This window comes from Petaurus breviceps, unplaced genomic scaffold, assembly GCF_028583685.1.
Source record: "Petaurus breviceps papuanus isolate PSGF00001 unplaced genomic scaffold, PetGlider_PUasm1.0 90743, whole genome shotgun sequence".
Classification (NCBI taxonomy): Eukaryota; Metazoa; Chordata; class Mammalia; order Diprotodontia; family Petauridae; genus Petaurus; species Petaurus breviceps.
Genome location: NW_027187332.1, coordinates 274,165 through 293,921, shown reverse-complemented (window position 1 = coordinate 293,921; position 19,757 = coordinate 274,165). Strand labels below are relative to the sequence as shown.

General features: G+C 37.4%; 1 pseudogene; it reads left to right on the top strand.

Annotated features, from left to right (window-relative positions):
* LOC138145707 (protein SET-like) overlaps window positions 1-5,449 on the top strand; it is a 66,295-nt pseudogene extending 60,846 nt beyond the window's left edge.
* Window positions 5,450-19,757: the final 14,308 nt, after the last annotated feature.

The following is a 19,757-nucleotide window of genomic DNA, read 5'->3' as shown; positions in this document are numbered from 1 at the left end:
AGTTACACTTAAAAATAGTTTACATTCATTTTTAAAACTCTGAGTTCCAAATTCTCTTGCTTCCTCCCTCTCCACTCCTTCCCCGTTAAGATTACTTATTTGATATAGGTTATATACATATGGTCACACAAAACATTTCTGTAGTAGTCGCAGTGTTAAAAGAAAATACAAAATATAGACCAAAATAATCCTCAATAAAAGTAAAGATTTTTTGCAAAGTATGCTTCAATCTATATTCAAACACCTTCAGTTCTTTCTCTGGGAATGGATACCATTTTTCATCATAAATACTTCAGAGTCCTCTTGGATCATTGTATTGCTGAGAATAGCTAAGTCATTCAAAGCTGATCATGTTATAATAATGATGTCATTTTATATACAGTACATTTCAATTTGCATGAGCTCATGCATTTCCAAGTTCTTCTGACAGAATCTTGGTCATCATTTCTTATAGTACAATAGCATTCAATCATAATCAGATACCACAATTTGTTCAGCAATTCCTCAGTTGATGAGCATCCCCTCAGTTTCCAATTTCTTACCACCAGAAAAGAGTTAGACAAGTGCAATTGTTTATAGTCTTTCCATTTATTTGTCCTAAACTTTTCTTTATCCTATATATTTACATTGGTGAAAATATCAATAAATATATTTGGATTGAAATGGTCCTTGTTATTTTTTCCTGGATTGTTGAAATAGTCTTCTAATTGGACTCCCTGTCTAATTAGTCTCCCTTTATGATTCAGTCCTTTTTATAGTTTCCAAATTCATTTTCCTTAGGTACAGTTTTGACCATATAACTCTTTTGCTCAGAAAACTCCAATGGCTCCCCCTTGCTTCTACAGAATTATATGTTTTATAATAACAGTCTTTTACACACTTATTTCAGTCTATTTTCCAGGCTTATTAAACATTACCTCAATCCCCAAATTCTCCTTTCAGCCAAATTGGGTTCCTTAATTCTTCATATACACAATTATTCTTCTTCCATTTCTGCTTTTTCTGCCAGATTTGAATTGACTCTTTCCAAAGAATCCCTAGTCCCATTGAGAACTCGGTGAATGTGTAGTCTCCTGAGTTCTTTCCTGATCTTTCCATTCCAGCTTCTATTGAGTTCTACAAATAATTATTTATTAACTGTGTGTGTGTGTATACAGAAACAAAGACATACACATAGACATATTTATATAAGCTATGCAGGCCTATACATTTTCCTCTTATTTGCCATTATGTGCTCTAGAAAAAATCTGGAATCTGACTCTTATCAATCATTTAATAAGTGTTTCTAGATTGATTATTTCATTATGGTATATGTGCATAGTGGAAAGGAGAATTTTCTTCTCTATTTAACTTATATAGTTGTTTCCTCATGTGCCAAGAAGAGAAATCGAGCTCCCAAATACTAAGATACATAGAGGTACAATGGAGAATGTTCCATTTCATTATCCCATCTGCACTTACAAAGAATGTCACTCCAAAATCATAATAATGATATTAAATATAGAGAATAATCACTTCTACATTTTCTACCTTGCCACTTTAATTCAGTTCTCTATACAGATTCAATAATTCCCCCACCTGCACTTGGCAGTCTACACAGATTCTGACTCTTGACATTTTTTGGTCCTGCTTCTACATGGCATGGACAAGTGTCAAAATTGGAAAATTTGGCAGTAACTCTAAACTCTAAAGAATATCTGAGTGCTAGTCATCTACATCCAGTTTCCACAGCCACGATCCCTAAGGAAGGAGTAGGGGAAACAGTAAGAGGCAAGTAAATGATTTCTGGAGATGTGTATATGACATTGCAAAGAAATTCAAAATCAGAAAAGATCCCTTTTTCATTTTGAGAACATGAATATAAATCAAAATTGTTTACATGAACAGAAATTCATTTTTATGTAGTATTATGAAGTTTTCAAAGTGCTTTTATCACTAGCTGTCAGGGAGGTAGGGAAAGTGCCATCATCTCCATTTAATAGATGACATATCTGAGAGGTTAGCTGATTTACCCATGGTGCTCCAGGTACTTAGTTTTTGAGACAGGATTCAAACTCAGTCTATTTGGGTTAAAGTGTACTATTCTATTCACCAAGCCATGCTATCTTTACTTCTAAAAAAGCTACTTTTATACTTGATACTTTGAAAAACTTGTCACTTAATCAGGGAAGGCAATCTCTCTCTCTCTCTCTCTCTCTCTCTCTCTCTCTCTCTCTCTCTCTCTCTCTCTCTCTCTCTCTCTCTCTTTCTCTTTCTCTCCCCACACACACATCCACTCACACACACCATCTCTTCCTAGGTATTTTTGCGGAATTTTGTCTCAATAATTCTCACACTAATATATACGAATCACCTGATTTGAGTGGTATAGAGGTTTCATATTCTTAATAAACAGTCAATAGATTATTTCTGCTCCTTAATATGGTATTGGACTACATGGGTAAAGGATTTAGATTTGCCTATTTTTCAAGGATCTTGCCACTCCTACAACAAAATTTTTCAACCCCTCAGAAAATAGTCGTACTTGGAATACAATGTCAAAACATTGAAGAAACTGCCAGTGTCATCTTCACTAGCCAAGAAGTCATTTTTTTATAGCAGAAATGATTTCTTCAGAAATTTTGCACTGCATTCCAGGATTAATTATGCTCATAATAAAATGCAGTCTGATTTTAATACTGTGTTTCATTTTAGTAGCATAGGCAGTTGAAAAACTCAATTACTGTAGATGTTCTTAGTTTATTATTAGTATTATATTCTAATACTACACAACTGCAAAACAAAATATAAAGATTGATAGAGCTATGAAGTTGGATTGCTTCATAAATAAGAAAAGAGAAAAATAATGAAGTCTCAAAAAGATATTGCATTATATAATAGAACTTACTCAATGAATTGGCAAGGACAATTTACAACCATAATAGTCCTTAAATGCAAATCACCAGTAAAGATTGGGCACATAGGGCAAATGTGAAGTGGCAAATGGCAAATAGAAATCTGCATTAAAACAAAAGCCAGAACAGGAAATGCTTAAATTTATTAAGAATAATAAACTCTTTGAAGACTGTCCATCAATTCAATTCAACAAAATAAAATATCTAGGAATGTAAAATTATTGAAAATAGAAACAACACATATAACAGTATTTAGTAAGAAAAAATTCTAAGCACTACATGGATGACATTTATAATTTTAATGCATTATAAAAGAAAATGGTGCTTTTATCCTTTCCTTTGCAGAATCATATTCATTCTGATAGAAGGGAAAAACAATAATTGCTATTTGAGGGTAAACATCTCCCTCTTCTGGACTTTCCATTAAATTCATGAAACTTAGGCTTTTCAATTTAAAAGAAGAATAAATGTTTGGTTTCCCACACACATATTGTATCAGGAAACTTATCATGAAATCTTGAAATCGAGCATGTCATTACCTTGAATAAGTACACAGAATATTGATTTTCTTTCTCTTTGCTTTAAGATTGCTTGCATGCTAAGGAATTGCTTTGTTTATTTCAGTCTTAGAATTAAGTCTAAAAAAAACAAATGTGTTTATCATTTCTTTATTTTATTTCCTTCAAATTATTAAAGACAAAGTAGATCTAATTCTTCTTTTGTCAGAGTTTTGAATTCAGTGCTCTAAATCTTTGGACATATTAAAAATTGTTAATAAGTATACATTAGATAAAAGGATGATTTTCAATAGGCCCAGAAAGATTAATTTCAATCTAGTCTTCTTTGCTTTATCCCTCTCAGAAGCAAACATCTCCACATTGGAATTAATGGAATCTAGTGATATTGTCCATATTTGTTGGGGTGTGTATCTATTTGCTATTTCTAATTGTCATTCTTTTACTGGCCCAAAGCCATTTGTGGTCAAACAGCAATTTTTTTTAGTATTTCATTTTTCCACAGATACATGTAAAACAATTTTTAACAAAAATTTTTTAAACTTTGGATGCCAAATAATATCCCTTCCTCCCTCCCTCCTACCCACCCATCCTCTGTCTTTAAGAAGACAAGAAATTTGGGGGGAGGTCAGGGACGGTGCGGCTGAAAGGCCTGTCCTCAGAGGGGAGGCCATACAAAGAGCAACAGGAAGCAATTGAACATATTGATGAAGTACAGAATGAAATAGATGGACTGAGTGAGCAAGCCAGTGAGGAAATTTTGAAAGTAGAACAGAAATATAACAAACTCCTCCAACCCTTCTTCCAGAAGAGGTCAGAATTGATCACCAAAATACAAACTTCTGGGTAATATCATTTGTTACCCACCTGCAAGTATCTGCACTGCTTGGGGAGGAGGAGGAGGAGGAGGCACTGCTTTATTTGACCAGAGTTGAAATGACAAGAGTTTGAAGATATTAAATCAGGTTAAAGAATAGATTTTTATTGTAATGAAAACCCTTACTATGAAAATAAAGTTCTCTCCAAAGAGTTTCATCTTAATGAAAGTGGAGATCCATTTTCAAAATCAACTGAAATCGAATGGAAATCTGGGAAGGACATGACAAAACGTTCAAGTCAGACACAGAATAAAGCCAGCCAGAAGAGGCAGCATGAAGAACCAGAAAGCTTTTTTCATTTGGTTTGCTGACCGTTCTGATGCAGGTGCAGATGAATTAGGAGAGGTCATCAAAGATGATAGCTGGCCAAATCTGTTGCAGTACTACTTGGTTCCTGATATGGATGATGAAGAAGGGGAAGGAGAAGATGATGATGATGAAGAAGAAGAAGGATTGGAGGACATTGATGAAGAAGGTGATGAAGATGAAGAAGATGATGAGGGAGGAGAGAAGGATGAAGGAGAAGATGACTAATGGAACAATGATGGATTCGAAACCTTCTTTTACCTTTTTAATTTTCTTCAGTCCCTGGGAGCAAGTTGCAGCATTTTAATTTTTATTTTTATTTTCTCTTGTGCGCATTCACCTTGTTCTCTTGAGGTCTCTTTCTCTCTTCTTTACACCATGGTTCACAACTTTTTTTGGGTGGGGGGGGAATACCTTGAGCAGAATACAGTGAGAAAAGAATCTCTACCAATTTCTGTTCCAAGTTCATATTTTTATCCCTTCCTATCTGAAAACAAACTGTTTATGGAATCAACACACACTGTGTTTTGTGGGAAAAAAGAAAACCTTCTGCTCCCTTCACACTGCTGGAAGCTGATGGGTGCTAGGCCCTTGTGTAGTAGTGCATAGAATTTTAGATTTTTTTCCTTCTTTCTCTGTATATTGGGCTAAGAGATTACACTGTGTCTCTATGTGAATATGGACAGTTAACATTTACCAACATGTATCTCTCTACTTTCTCTTGCTTAAAAACGTGAAAAACTAAAACAAAAAAAAAAAAACATGGGGTTATAGCAAGTCAGCAAGGGTGGGTTTGAGATTTTTGGGTGGGTTAAGTGGGCATTTTGACAACATGGCTTCTTCTCCCTTGGCATGTTTAATTGCAGTTTAAGATGACAGTTTTAAAATAAAATTCTCTCCTAGTGATAACTTTGAGCCCTGCCACTTCAATGGAGAATCAGCAGAACCTGTAGGATCTTATTTGGAATTGATATTCTCTATTGTAATTTTGTTCTTGTTTATTTTTAAATTTTCTTTTTTGTATCACTGGAAAGAAAGATGCTCAGTTTTAAACGTTAAAATGTACAAGTTGCTTTGTTACAATAAAACTAAATATGTTCACAAAGAAAAAAAAGAAGACAAGCAATTCAATATAGGTTATGTATGTGTAGTCATACAAAACATATCCATAATAGTCATGTTGTGAAAGAAAAGAGAGAAAAAAAGGAAAAAAAGTTAAAAAAGGATGCTTCAATCTATGTATAGTTTATTATTATATTATATACAGTATATTATAGCACCATTAGTTATTTCTCTGGAAATTTCTCTAGCATTTTTCATTGCTAAGTCCTTCAGAGGTTTTTTTGGATCACTGTATTGCTTAGAGTAGCTAAGTCATTCACAGCTAATGATCTTATAATATTTCTGTTACTTTGTACACAGTATATTTCACTTTGCTTCAGTTCATGTAAGTCTTTCCAGGTTTTTCTTAGAGTACCCTGCTCATCATTTCCTATAGTACAAAAGTATTCCATCATAATCACATACCACAGCTTGTTCAGCCAATTTCTAATTCTTTGCAGCCAGAAAAGAAATGTTAAAATATTTTTGTATATATAAGTCTTTTTCCTTTTTTGATATCTCTTTTGTAATAGACCTTGTAATAATTTTGCTAGGTCAAAGGGCATGCATCATTTTATTGCCCTTTGGACATAGTTACAAATTGTTCTACAGAATGATTGAATCAGTTCACAACTCCAAAACAGTGCATTAAAGTCTCATTTTTCCCACATCCCCTCCAACATTTGTCATTTACCTTTTATGTCCTATTAGTCAATCTAACAAGGATGAAGTAGAATCTTGATTTAATTTCCATTTCTCCAATCACTAGTGAAAGTACTTTTTGTTCATATATCTAGAATTACTTTTGATTACTTCTTCTACAAACTAATCATAAAGTTTGATCATTCGGCAGTTGGGAAATGACTTAGATTTATGAATTTGAATCTATTCTCTATATGTTTCAGAATGAGGCCTTTATGAGAAAAAAAAACTTGCTTCAATTTTTTTCCCCACGGTTAATATCACTAACAATATTTAAACTCCATCCTGTTTCCTCCCATGGTTCTTTTCTATTCTCTCTCTCTCTTCTTGTGATAGTAATGGAATATAAAGATTCCCCTGTATTGGCTTGGTTTTCAAATTGATTGTGTTAAAATCCAGAGCTTGTTAATTGCACCTGTGGGATGGACTTGTTGACTTGAAAAGAGAGACACGAACTGGGAGGAGCTGGTGACAAGAGAAAGGCAGAAGAACTTTTTGGAAGCAACACCTTTGGAGGCAGAGAGAAACTGAGAGGATTGCTGAGGGCCACTTTGAATCGCCCTGGACTTTTGACACCTTCCCCCGGAGCTGCCAAGGACTGAGGAGACATGGCTGTTTTGCTGGTACTTTGTCTGTCTGTTTTGATGCTGTTTTGCCAGATTTGTCCACTGGTGAAAGACAGTCCTGTTGAAGAAGTCCTGGAACCTGGCTGTTGGCTAAGAGCTCCTGAGACTGTTCTGCAGACAGAGAGTGAATACTGTCCACTGGTGAAGGACAATGCTGTTGTTGCAGGGGTCTGGGAACCTTTCTGTTGGTTCAGAGCTACTGAGACTGTCCTGCAGACACAGAGTGAATGCTGTCCACTGGTGAAGGGCAGTGCTGTTGTTGCAGGGGTCTGGGAGCCTTTCTGTTGGTTCAGAAGCCCTGAAGAAGGATTTTCTGGTTGTATGTTTACAGAAATCCTGGGAGAGGGTTTTGCTAATGTTTTCAGGGGTCCTAGGACTGTTCTGCAGACAAAGGATGAATTAATGAAGAGACGGGCAAAGTATCTTGTGGCCTTGCTAAGCTTTGTCTCCCCAGGAACTAAGATTGCTGAGAACTTGCCTCGTGTCAAGATGAAGAAAAGACCTCCATTTAGGTATTAAGTGCTGTGCTTAAACTTGATGTAACTCTGGGGTAGATTCAATTGTGATCCAGGGGTGGGGAACTTTTGACCTTTTTGGGTTCTATGGTTGAACAAATGATTGTACTTTACTTATGTTTGGAAACTAATCTCCATTTGAGAAGGGGGGTTTGTGATGGACTAAACGAAGGTACAGCCTAGGGGTGGAGTAGTATTTAGAACAGGGACTTTGTAATTGATTGAATGAATGGAAGGTCCTGGGGTGGGGTAGTACTTGGAGATTATTTAATCACACTTAGTAAATGCTGTATTTTGAATGATGTCATATTTTGATCTTCTCTGTTCTTGGTTTGTCACTGAATAAAATGGAGAGCACCTATGCTGGTATTCTGAACCTTGAGAAGTTGCTTTTCCTTGGCATTACATTACATTATGGCGTAGTCGGTAGAAGTACAAAGCATAGTGCCTCTATTTGTTCCAGGATCCATGGCCATTTAGATTGAGATTGTAAGGCCAAGGATCCTGGAGGGGTGGAATGTGATAGTAATGGAATATAAAGATTCCCCTGTATTGGCTTGGTTTTCAAATTGATTGTGTTAAAACCCAGAGCTTATTAATCACACCTGTGGGATGGACTTGTTGACTTGAAAAGAGAGACACGAACTGGGAGGAGCTGGTGACAAGAGAAAGGCAGAAGAACTTTTTGGAAGCAACACCTTTGGAGGCAGAGAGAGAGACTGAGAGGATTGCGGAGGGCCACTTTGAATCACCCTGGACTTTTGAGACCTGCCCCCGGAGCTGCCAAGGTCTGAGGAGACATGGGTGTTTTGCTGGTATTTTGTCTGTCTGTTTTGATGTTGTTTTGCCAGACTTGTCCACTGGTGAAAGACAGTCCTTTTGTTGAAGAAGTCCTGGAACCTGGCTGTTGGCTAAGAGCTCCTGAGACTGTCCTGCAGACAGAGAGTGAATACTGTCCACTGGTGAAGGACAGTGCTGTTGTTGCAGGGGTCTGGGAACCTTTATGTTGGTTCAGAAGCCCTGAAGAAGGATTTTCTTGTTGTATGTTTACAGAAATCCTGGGAGAGGGTTTTGCTAATGTTTTCAGGGGTTCTAGGACTGTTCTGCAGACAGAGGATGAATTAATGAAGAGACTGGCAATGTATCTTGTGGCCTTGCTAAGCCTTGTCTCCCCAGGAACTAAGATTGCTGAGAAGAATTGCCTAGTGTCAAGATGAAGAAAAGACCTCCATTTGGGTATTAAGTGCTGTGTTTAAACTTGATGTAACTCTGGGGTAGATTCAATTGTGATCCAGGGGTGGGGAACTTTTGACCTTTTTGTGTTCTATGGTCCAATAAATGAATGTACTTTACTTATGTTTGGAAACTAATCTCCATTTGAGAAGGGGGGTTTTGTGATGGACTAAATGAAGATACAGCCTAGGGGTGGAGTAGTATTTAGAACAGGGACTTTGCAATTGATTGAATGAATGGAAGGTCCTGGGGTGAGGTAGTACTTGGAGATTATTTAATCACACTTAGTAAATGCTGTATTTTGAATGATGTCATATTTTGATCATCTCTGTTCTTGGTTTGTTACTGAATAAAATGGAGAGCACCTATGCTGGTATTCTGAACCTTGGGAAGTTTCCTTTCCTTGGCATTACATTACACTTCTTTCACCCTATCACTCTCCAAAAGTGTTTTGCTTCTCACTAACCTCTCTCCCAATTTGCCACCCCCTTTTTTCACCCTGCCTTCTCTTATCCCTCCTTCTTTCCTATAGGGGAAAATAGCTTTCTATACCCCATACCTATGTATCTTATTCCCTCTTTGAGCCAATTCTGAATGAAAGTTAAGTTCAATCACTTCCCTTTGCCCCTTCCCTTTCCCTCCACTGTAAAAGTGCTTTTTAGTCTCTTTCATGTGAGATATTTCAGCCCAGTTTACCTCTCCCTTTCTCCTTCTGCCAGTACATTCCTCTCTCACCCCTTTATTGTATTTTATAGATATCATCCCTTCATACTCAACTCACTCCTGTGCTCTCTGCTTATATCTGGTCCTTCTATCTACCCTAATGATGAGAAAGGTCTTTTGGGTTACAAATATCTTCCCATATAGGAATGTAAAAGCTTAACCTTTTGTCCTTTGTGATTTCCCTTTCCTGTTTACCTTTTTAGGCTTCTCTTGAATCTTGTATTTGAAAAACTTATTTTCTATTCAGTATTGTTCTTTTCATCAATAATGCTTGAATGTCTTCTATCTCACTGGAAGTACCTTTCTCCATTGAAGCATTATACTCAGTTTTGCTCGATAGGTAATTCTTGGCAGTAATATTAGCTCCTTCCCTCCAGAATATCATATTTCAAACCCTCTGATCCTTTAGCACAAAAGCTGCTAAATCTTGTGTTATCCTGACTGTGGTTCCTACATCCTTGAATTGTTCCATTCTAGCTCCTTGCAATATTTTCTCCTTGACTTGGGACCTCTGGAATTTGGCTATAGTATTACAGGCAGTTTTCATTTTGGGATCTTTTTCAGGATCTCTTATCAGTGAATTCTTTTAATTTCAACTTTACTCTCTGTTTCTAGAACATCAAGACAGTTTTCCTTCATACTTCTTTGAAAGATGATAGCTAGGTTCTTTTTTTTAATTATGGCTTTCAGGTAGTCCTATAATGTCTAAATTATCTCTCCTGCTTCTATTATCTAGGTCATTTGTTTGTTCCAATGAGATATTGAATATTGTCTTCTATTTTTTCATTCTTTTGGTATTGTTTTATAATTTCTTGATTATAGTCATTAGTCATTAGCTTCCTTGTGCTCCATTATAATCTGTTCTGCTATCCCAATGCTCCTCCTTTCCCTGGGACTTGCTACCCAGGACTGGAACCCAGACTCAAGTGTTGGCAAAGCAAGAGAGTACTGCTCCTACTCCTTGCAAAGAGACTCCTAATCTTCTTTTGACCAGTTGTTGCACCCCTTAAATGTCTATGGGCTGAGAGCTTTGGAAGTAGCCACTGCTTCTTCCACTTCTGATTCAGTCACTCCCAAGACCTGTTTCTGGTTTGCTGTGGCCATGGCTGTGTTGATGAAGTCTATATGACTCCACTCTAGTCTCATCCAATTGAGACAGACCTTTTCTGATGACCTAAGTTGTCTCTGGTGTCTGTAGACTGAGAGTTTTCGAAATCATGTGATTCAGCTGATAGTGATTCAGTCACCCAGAGGCCTGCTCTGGGTTTGCTGTGGTAAGATCTGGGTTGGTGTGGCCTATGCTGGACTCTGCTCCTCCCTCACCATGATGCAACAGAATATTCTTGCTGATCTTTGAAGTTTTCTTTCACTGGATACTTGTTTCACTGTATCACTTTGTGGGTTCTGCTGCTCTAGAATGTGTTTGGAATCATTTCTCAAAGGTATTTGGAGGACTTTAGAAGAAAGTTCAGATGAGTCCAGCCTTTACTCTCCCATCTGTAATGTAATGCCAAGCAAAGGCAACTTCCCAGGTTCAAAATACCAGCATAGGTGCTCTCTATTTTATTCAGTGACAAACCAAGAACAGAGAAGATTAAAACATGACATCATTCCAAATACAACATTTACTAAGCGTGATTAAATAATCTCCAAGTACTACCCCACCCCAGGACCTTCCAATCATTCAATCAATTACAAAGTCCCTGTTCTAAATACTTCTCCACCCCTAGGCTATACCTTCATTTAGTCCACCACAAAGCCCCTCTTCACAAATGGAGATTAGTTTCCAAACATAAGGTCAAAAGTTCCCCACCCCTGGATCACAATTGAATCTACCCCAGAGTTACATCAAGTTTAAACACAGCACTTAATACCCAAATGGAGGTCTTTTCTTCATCTTGACAAGAGGCAAGTTCTCAGCAATCTTAGTTCCTGGGGAGACAAGGCTTAGCAAGGCCATAAGATACATTGCCAGTCCCTTCATGAATTTATCCTCTGTCTGTAGAACAGTCCTAGAACCCCTGAACACATTAACAAAGCCCTCTCCCAGGATTTCTGTAAACATCCAACAAGAAAATCCTTCTTCAGGGCTTCCGAACCAACAGAAAGGTTCCCAGACCCCTGCAACAACAGCACTGTCCTTCACCAGTGGACAGTATTCACTCTGTCTGCAGGACAGTCTCCAGACCCCTGCAACAACAGTACTGTCCCTCACCAGTGGACAGTATTCACTCTCTGTCTGTAGAACAGTCTCAGGGCTTCTTAACCAAATGCCAGGTTCCAGGACTTCTTCAACAAAAGGACTGTCTTTCACCAGTGGACAAATCTGGCAAAACAACATCAAAACAGACAGACAAAGTACCAGCAAAACAGCCATGTCTCCTAGGTCCTTGGCAGCTCAGGGGGCAGGTCTCAAAAATCCAGGGCAATTCAAAGCGGCCACCAGCAATTCTCTTAGCCTCTCTCTCCCCACGAGGTGCTGCTTCCAAAAAGATCTTCCGCCTCTCTCTAGTGTCTCTCCAAATCTACCTCACCAGCTCCTCCCAGTTCAGGACTTTCTTTTCACATCAACAAGCCCATCCCACAGGTGGGATTAACAAACTCTGGGTTTTAACACAATCAATTTGAAAACCAAGCCAATACAGGGGAATCTTTAATTGCCATTACTATCACACCATCTTGGCTGTAGCTTTTTAAATATCTTTTAGATGATGGATCTTTATGCTATTTTTCCAGTCTTCCTTTGTAAGATGCGGTAGTATACAGCAGTCAAATATATGCACAGAAACACTTCCAGGGATATCCTAAACAGGTTAAAATGTAATTGTGCAATATTTAACTAAATAAAAATTCAATGGGACATTGTTAATGCTCATATATAGTTTTCTCCTTCAAAATCAGTCAATATGTGACCCATAGGAATATTTATATATGATTTATTGCCTTTCCTTCTCTTTGAGTTTGGCAATATTTCCATAGTGTACAAAACCACACCATGTTTTACTCACACAAAGCATTTCAAATTCTATCTAGTGGTCACTTTAACATCTGAAATTAATTTTTAAAATTAATTTGTATTTATGCTTAAAAAAGAAAAAATACTGAATCTCTATCTTGCCCAAGTTGGAAGACCAGGGATCACTAATCACTAATGGGCCCAATATCACATTGATTTACATAGGTACTCTGACCTTCTCCACTTGGACCCAGGCTAATTTTCCACTATATAAGTAACCTGGTTCCCCCACCTTTCCCATTCAAGGGAGGTTGACCATATTAATGCTGAACTTTGTATGGAGAATGATCAGCCTGGTCTACTGCAACTCAGAGAACCTTAGCTTAAGTGATATATTATCCTCAGAATCTATAGGAAATGGAATCACAGGCAGGCACTACACTACCATGCTCATTCAGGCATATATTCACACATGCACAATTTATCATCTATGTATAAAACATTATGTTCTTGTGCATATCACAGAAGTTGGCACATTGAAATAGAGATACATAGTGAATAAACTGTGATACATTGTTTTAGGAGGTTCTACACTTAGAACTTCTTTTATCAATTCAGGTCAGCACTTACCCTTCAATTTACTGTCTTAGATAATTACCTACAATACTGAAAGAGTAAGAAAGTCATCTCTTGTCACACAACAAGTTTAGATCAGAAATTAGACTTGAACACGGACATTCATGGCTATTCATTCTCAGCTGGCACATAGCAGGGATTTTTTAAGGCTTGTTGATTGATTAATTGAAAAGTTTTGGCAGTAGAAGTCTTGTGTTTTTTTCAAGCTGAAAACCTCTAATTATTTCAACTATAATTATATTATGTGATCCTCAGTCACTCTACCATAATAGTTGTCATTCTTTCAACAATTTTGAGCTTACTTATGTCTTTCTTAAACCATGGTGTCCTAAACTGAACAAAATACTTCAAATGCAAACTAATCAGGGCTCAGTATAGTTGTTTTATCCCTTCCTTATTTACTGACATTGGAGTCAGGAAGATGAACCTTCCTGAGTTAAGATTTGACCTCAGAGAGGCAGAAACAAGATGATAGAATAAAGAGAGGGACACACCTGAGCTCTCCCTCATACCCCTTCAAATGTCTTCAAATAATGACTCTAAACATGTTCTAGAGTGGTAGAGTTGATAAAAAGATGAAAGGAGACAATTTTCCAGGCCAAGACAACTTAGAAGGTCAGTAAGAAAGGTCTATTGCTCCAAGGTGAGAAATCAAGACAATCCAGCAAAAACCGTGCCCACAAACCCTAGCTCTAGCAGACCAGGAACAGGCCTCTGGGTAACTGAATCAGTGACTATAATGGCATTTTCCAGGCTTGTACCAGATTTGTCTTCTGGAATTTAACTACAATATTCCTTGGAATTTTCATTTTGTGGTGTCAGGAAATGATTGGTGGATTTTTTCGATGTCTATTTTGCCCTCTGATTCTAGGGTGTCAGGGAAGTTTTCCTTCATAATTTCTTGGAAGACGCTGTCCAGGCTCTTTTTTTTAACCATGGCTTTCAGGTAGTCCAGTAATTTCTAAATTACATCTTCTGCATCTATTTTCCAGGTCAGTTGTTTTCCCGATGATATATTTTCTTCCTTTTTTCATTATTTTGATTTTGTTTGGTTGATTTTTGATGTCTCATAGAATCATTAGTTTCCACTAGCCCATTCTAATTTTTAAGGAATAGTTTACTTTTTTTAAAAGCAATCAGGGTTAAGTAACTTGCTCAAGGTTACACAGCCAGTTATTTTTTGTGTGGGTGCCAAGTATCTGAGGCTGGAACCAATCCCAGGCTTCCCAACTCTAGGGCCGGCTCTCTCATTCACTGCACCACCTGGCCACCTCTAGGAATAGTTTTCTTTACTTAACTTTTTGCTCTTTTTTCCATTTTCCCAGTTCTACTTTTTAAGTAGTTGTTCACATCAGTAAACTTTTATATCTCCTTTTCCATTCTACTTTCTATGGAGTTGTTTCCTTCAGTGGACTTGTTTTCCCATTTGGTAAATTGTATTTTTTAAGCAATTATTTTCTTTAGTGAATTTTTGTCCTTCCTTTTTCAAGCTGTTGAATCTCTTGTATATACCTCTCATTTCTTTTTTTTTCCCAATTTTTCTCCTACCTTTCTTATTTGACTTTTGAAAGCCTTCTTGAGTTCTTCCAAGAATGGTTTTGGTCTTGAGACCAATTCATATTCACCTTTAAGGTTTTGGATATACGTATATTGACAATGTTGCCCTCTTATGAGTTTGTTTTGATCTTCCCTGGTACATATAAATTATCTATGGTTGGTGTTTGTTTTTACATTTTGGTCATCTTATTTACCTCTTTCCTGGCTTTTAAAGTTGAACTCTGTTTCTGGTGTGCAGGGGGCATTGTCCCAAACTTCTTATATTGGAGGACATGGACCTGGTCACTAGTTATGTGTGCTGGGACCCAGGTGCTGGCATCTGGAGGTTATAGGTGTATGAGAGTTTACCTGGTCCTTATATGTTGTCCTAGTGGTGATGTCTGGGGTATTCTTACGTCAGGTGTGTTTTTTCTGCATTTCTTTAGACCTGCACCACAGCAGGTAGAAGTATGCTTGCTGCAGGACACCTGTTCACCTGGGGCTACACTGAAGCTTGAGGTGACTTTCAGAGCTAGAATCTGCTGGTTCCACTGCCTATACTAAGTCATGTTATCTGCTCCACCTCTCTGGGTCTTAGGATCACCTACTGGTTAACTGAGGTGGGGCTTGCTGCTGGCTTGCTGGGATGCTTCCTGTCCTGAAATGCTGCCTCTACTGCTCCAGGATTTCCTGGGATAATATTTTCTGGTCATTCTGAGGTCAATATGGGAGAGAAATGGGGGTGGAGACAAGATGGCCAAGAGGAAGCAGGAACTTTTCTAAGCTCCTCCATGAATTCTGTCACTAAACTATAAAAAGTGAATCTGAATGGATTTTAGAATGGCAGAACTTATTGGGAGATGAAATGTGGCAGATTCCCAGCACACGAAAGTACCCTCATAAGTCTGGGCAGGGGGAGCATGGAGCAGACAGGGAATGCACCAGCATGGACCTGAGAGCAGACAACAGTGGCTTGAGAAAGAGTCCCAGGAAATGTGCTTACACAACCTAAGGGCAATTCACAGCCATCTCACCACAGGAAGTAGGATAGGTGGGAACTGGATAAGAGAAAGTGCAGGGCCCACAGCAGCAACATCAGCTTCTCCTGAGGTTACCAGCCAGCCCACAGCCTGGATGTTTTAAAATCACCTACCTGATTTTCCAGGTGCCAAGTTGACAGAGTAAATCTTAGCTTCTCTAATCCCCCTCACTGATCCAGAAAACCCAGAGAAAAATGTCCCACCCTGAGTAAAATGCTGAATGAGTGCTATCAACATAAGGCTTGGGAGACCTAGAAAATGGGTGTAATTGATCTCATAATAAGTCTGAAGTGAAGGTGGGAGGCATCCAAACAAGCTCCACTTCAGCTGACAAGGAGGTGCTCCCAAAGCCCAAGAGGAAAGAGCCAGCAAGTTCTAACAACACAAGATCAGGTGAGCCTTAGTACCACCAGGGGTATCTGTAGACACCAGCCTGCTTCCTGCCAGCTGCTGAGCCTGACTGAGCTGTAGCCCAGGGGCATAGAGGCAGAAATCTGAAGTGGCTAGATCACCCTTCCTACACAGGTTACTCTGTGAGCCTTAGGGTAATTCAGGGGAAACACTGAGAGTTCCTGGCCTTGGATTCAGTGTAGACACCCAGAGGCTACAGCACACAAAGTCAACAACCAACTCCCTAGCCCCCAGCCTGAGAAGCAGAATACATCTGTACCCCAGAAACAGATATCCACTAGAAAAACTCAAGACATAGGCAATCACAACGGGCAAGAACAATTCTGTGAAATCAAGATCAATATGATCCTATTATAGTGAGCAACAACAATCAAATTCAGAGGACAACATAGACGCTATACTCACACTTTAAACCACAAAAGGAAATATGAACTGGTATCACATCCAAAAAGCATTCTTGCTATAGCTCTAGAAACATTTTAAAAGCCAAATTAGAGAGGTAGAAGATAAATTTAAATATACAGTGATCAAATTGGAAAAAAAAATCTCACTGAAGAAAACAAATCCTTAAAAAGTAAAATTGGTGAACTGGGATGGGAGGTGCAAAATATAACTGGAGAAAATATCTCCCTAAAAATGAAAATTAAACATATGGAAAGGAGCCACAAGAACTAACTTAGGAATATAATTCACTAAAAATCAGAATTATTCAAATTGAAGGTAAGGACCCTATAATACATCAGGAGTCAGTCAAACAAAACATAAAGATTGAAAAATTAGAAAAAAGGATAAAATAACTCACTGGAAAAACAACTGGACTGGACAACAGATCGAGGAGAGGTAACCTAAGAATTATTGGTCTACCAGAAAGCCAAGATGAAAAAAGCAGCCCAGACAACATCCTCCAAGAGATTGTCAAAGAAAAATTGTCCTGAGGTCCTAGAATCAGAGGGTATAATAGTTATCAAAAGAATTCACCAGACACCTCCTGAAAGAGATCCCAAATTGGAAACTCCAAGAAATTTAGTAGCCAAATTCCAGAATTACAAGTTTAAGGAAAAAATATTGCAATCACTCAAAAAGGAAAAAAAATCAAATATCATGGAAATACAGTCAGCATTACACAGGACTTAGCAGCTTCTACATTAAAACATTGAAGGGATTGGAATTTGATATTTCATGAGGCAAAAGAGGTAGTACTGCAAGCAAAGATCAACTCTCCAGCAAAACTGAGCACAGTATTTCTGGCAAGAAGATGTTCACTTAATAAAATAAGGGACTTCCAGACTTTCCTGATGAAAAAGCCAGAGCTCAATGGAAAATTTGATCTCCAATTACAAGACCAAAGGAAGACATTAAAAGCTAACCAAGGAAAACACATACACACATGCACACCCATGCACATAATTTAGGACTCAATAAGAGTAAACTGTTTGCCTCCCTATATGAAAAGCTGATATTTTTCAATATTAAAATTTATATAATCATCACAACATTTAAAAGTGATATACATAGATAGAGGGCATGGGTATAAATGAATGAATCTGATGATAAAAACAATATTAAGGGATACAAAGGGATTGTAATGGGAGAAAAGGAAAGGATTGGGCAGAAAAAGGTAAACTATGCCACACAAAGAGGCATTAAAACATACTATAGTAGAGAGGAAGGAGGGAGGGAGATGACCATCATATGAACTTTATTCTCTTTGGTTCTGGTTCAAAGAAGGATGAACATAATCAGTTAAATTTAGGATTCTAACATGAAAAGACACAAAAAACTCATTGAAATAGAGGGAAAGGCGGGTGGGGAGGAGCACCGTATGAAATTTACTCAAATCTATTTGGGTTCAAGGAGGAAATAACATACCCCATAAAGTATAATAATCCATTGTACCTGACAGGCAGTAAGAGGGATAAGGAGAGAGGTAAAAGGAGGGGGGGAGTTTAGAAAGGACGGACATAGTAGAAAAGGGAAAGGGTAGTTTAAGAGAAGGGGGGCTCAGGGAGGGAATACTAATGAAGGCAGTGGTTAAAAGAAAAACTCTTAAGGAGGGGAAGGGATAAGGAAGAAATAGACACATAAACAGGAGAGGGAATAGGATAAAGGGAAAGACACAGACAGTAATCATAACTGTGAATGTGAATGGGATGAACTCTCCCATAAAATGGAGGTAGATAGAAGAATGGAGTAAAAACCACAATTCTACAATAGCCTGTCTACAAAAAACAAATTTGAAACAGGGGGATTTGCACAGGGTAAGGGTAAAAGGCAAGAGTAGAATATGTTATATTTCAGCTAAAGTAAAGAAAAAGGCGGGGTAGCTATGCTTATCTCAGAAAAAGGAAAACAAAAATAGATCTATTTAAGAGATAAGGAAGGAAACTATATGCTGCTAAAATGCATCATTGGGAATAAAGCAATACCATTACTAAACATGAATGCACCAAGTGGTATAGTATCCAATTTCCCAGAGGAGAAGTCAAGGGAGTTAGAGGAAGAAATAGATAGCACAAGTATACTAGTTGGAAACATCAATCTCCCCCTCTCTAAACTTGAAAAATCCAACATAAACAAACAAACAAACAAAAACAATAAAGAAGTTAAGGCAGCAAATTAGAATTTTAGAGAGGCTAGACATGATAAATCTCTGGAGAAAACTGAATGGGGATAAAAAAGAAAATACCTTCTTCTTGGCAGTACATGGCACACACAGAATATTCAACCATGTACTAGGGTATAAAGAGCTTGCATTTCAGTGCAGAAAGGCAGAAATATAAAATGCATCATTCTTAGATCACATTGCAATAAAAAATCATATTCAATAAAGGGCCATAGAAAGATAGACTAAAAACTAATTGGAAATTAAACAATTTAATACTAAAGAATGAGTGGGTCAAACAAGAAATTATAGAAACATAACTTGATTCAAGAGAATAACATTTAGACAACACACTAAAACTTGTGGGATACAGCAAAGGCACTTCTTAGGGGAAGTTTTATATACCTGAATGAATACATGAATAAATTAGAGAAAATGGAGGTCAATGAATTGGGCATGAAATTGAAAAACCTAGAAAAAGAACAAATTGAAAATCCCCAATGAAAACTAAATTAGAAATAATTAAACCCAAATGAGAGATTAATAAAATTGGAATTAAGACAACATTTGAATTAAAAAATAAAACCAAGAGCTGGTTTTATGAAAAAAGAAACAATAAAATTGATTTAGTCAATATGATAAAAAAAAGAAAGAAGAAAAACAAATTGAGTGTCAAAAATGAAAAGGGTGGATCTATCTCCAATGAAGAGGAAATTAAAACAATAATTAGGAATTATTTCGCCAAATTTTATGCACATACATTTGACAATCTTAGTGAAATGGATGGATATTTACAAAAATATAATTTGCCCAGACTAACTGAAGAGGAAGCAAAATACTTTAGTAGCCCCATCTCAGGAAAAGAAATAGAACAAGCCAATCAGCAAACTCCCTAGGAAAAAATCTATAGGGCCAGATGGATTTATTAGAATTCTATCAAACATTTAAAAAACAATTGATTCCAAAACTCTACAAATTATTTGGGAAAATTGGTTAAGAAGGAGTCCTACCAAATTGTTTTTATGACACAAATATGCTACTGAAAACTAAATTGGGAAGAGACAAAATGGAGAAAGAAAATTA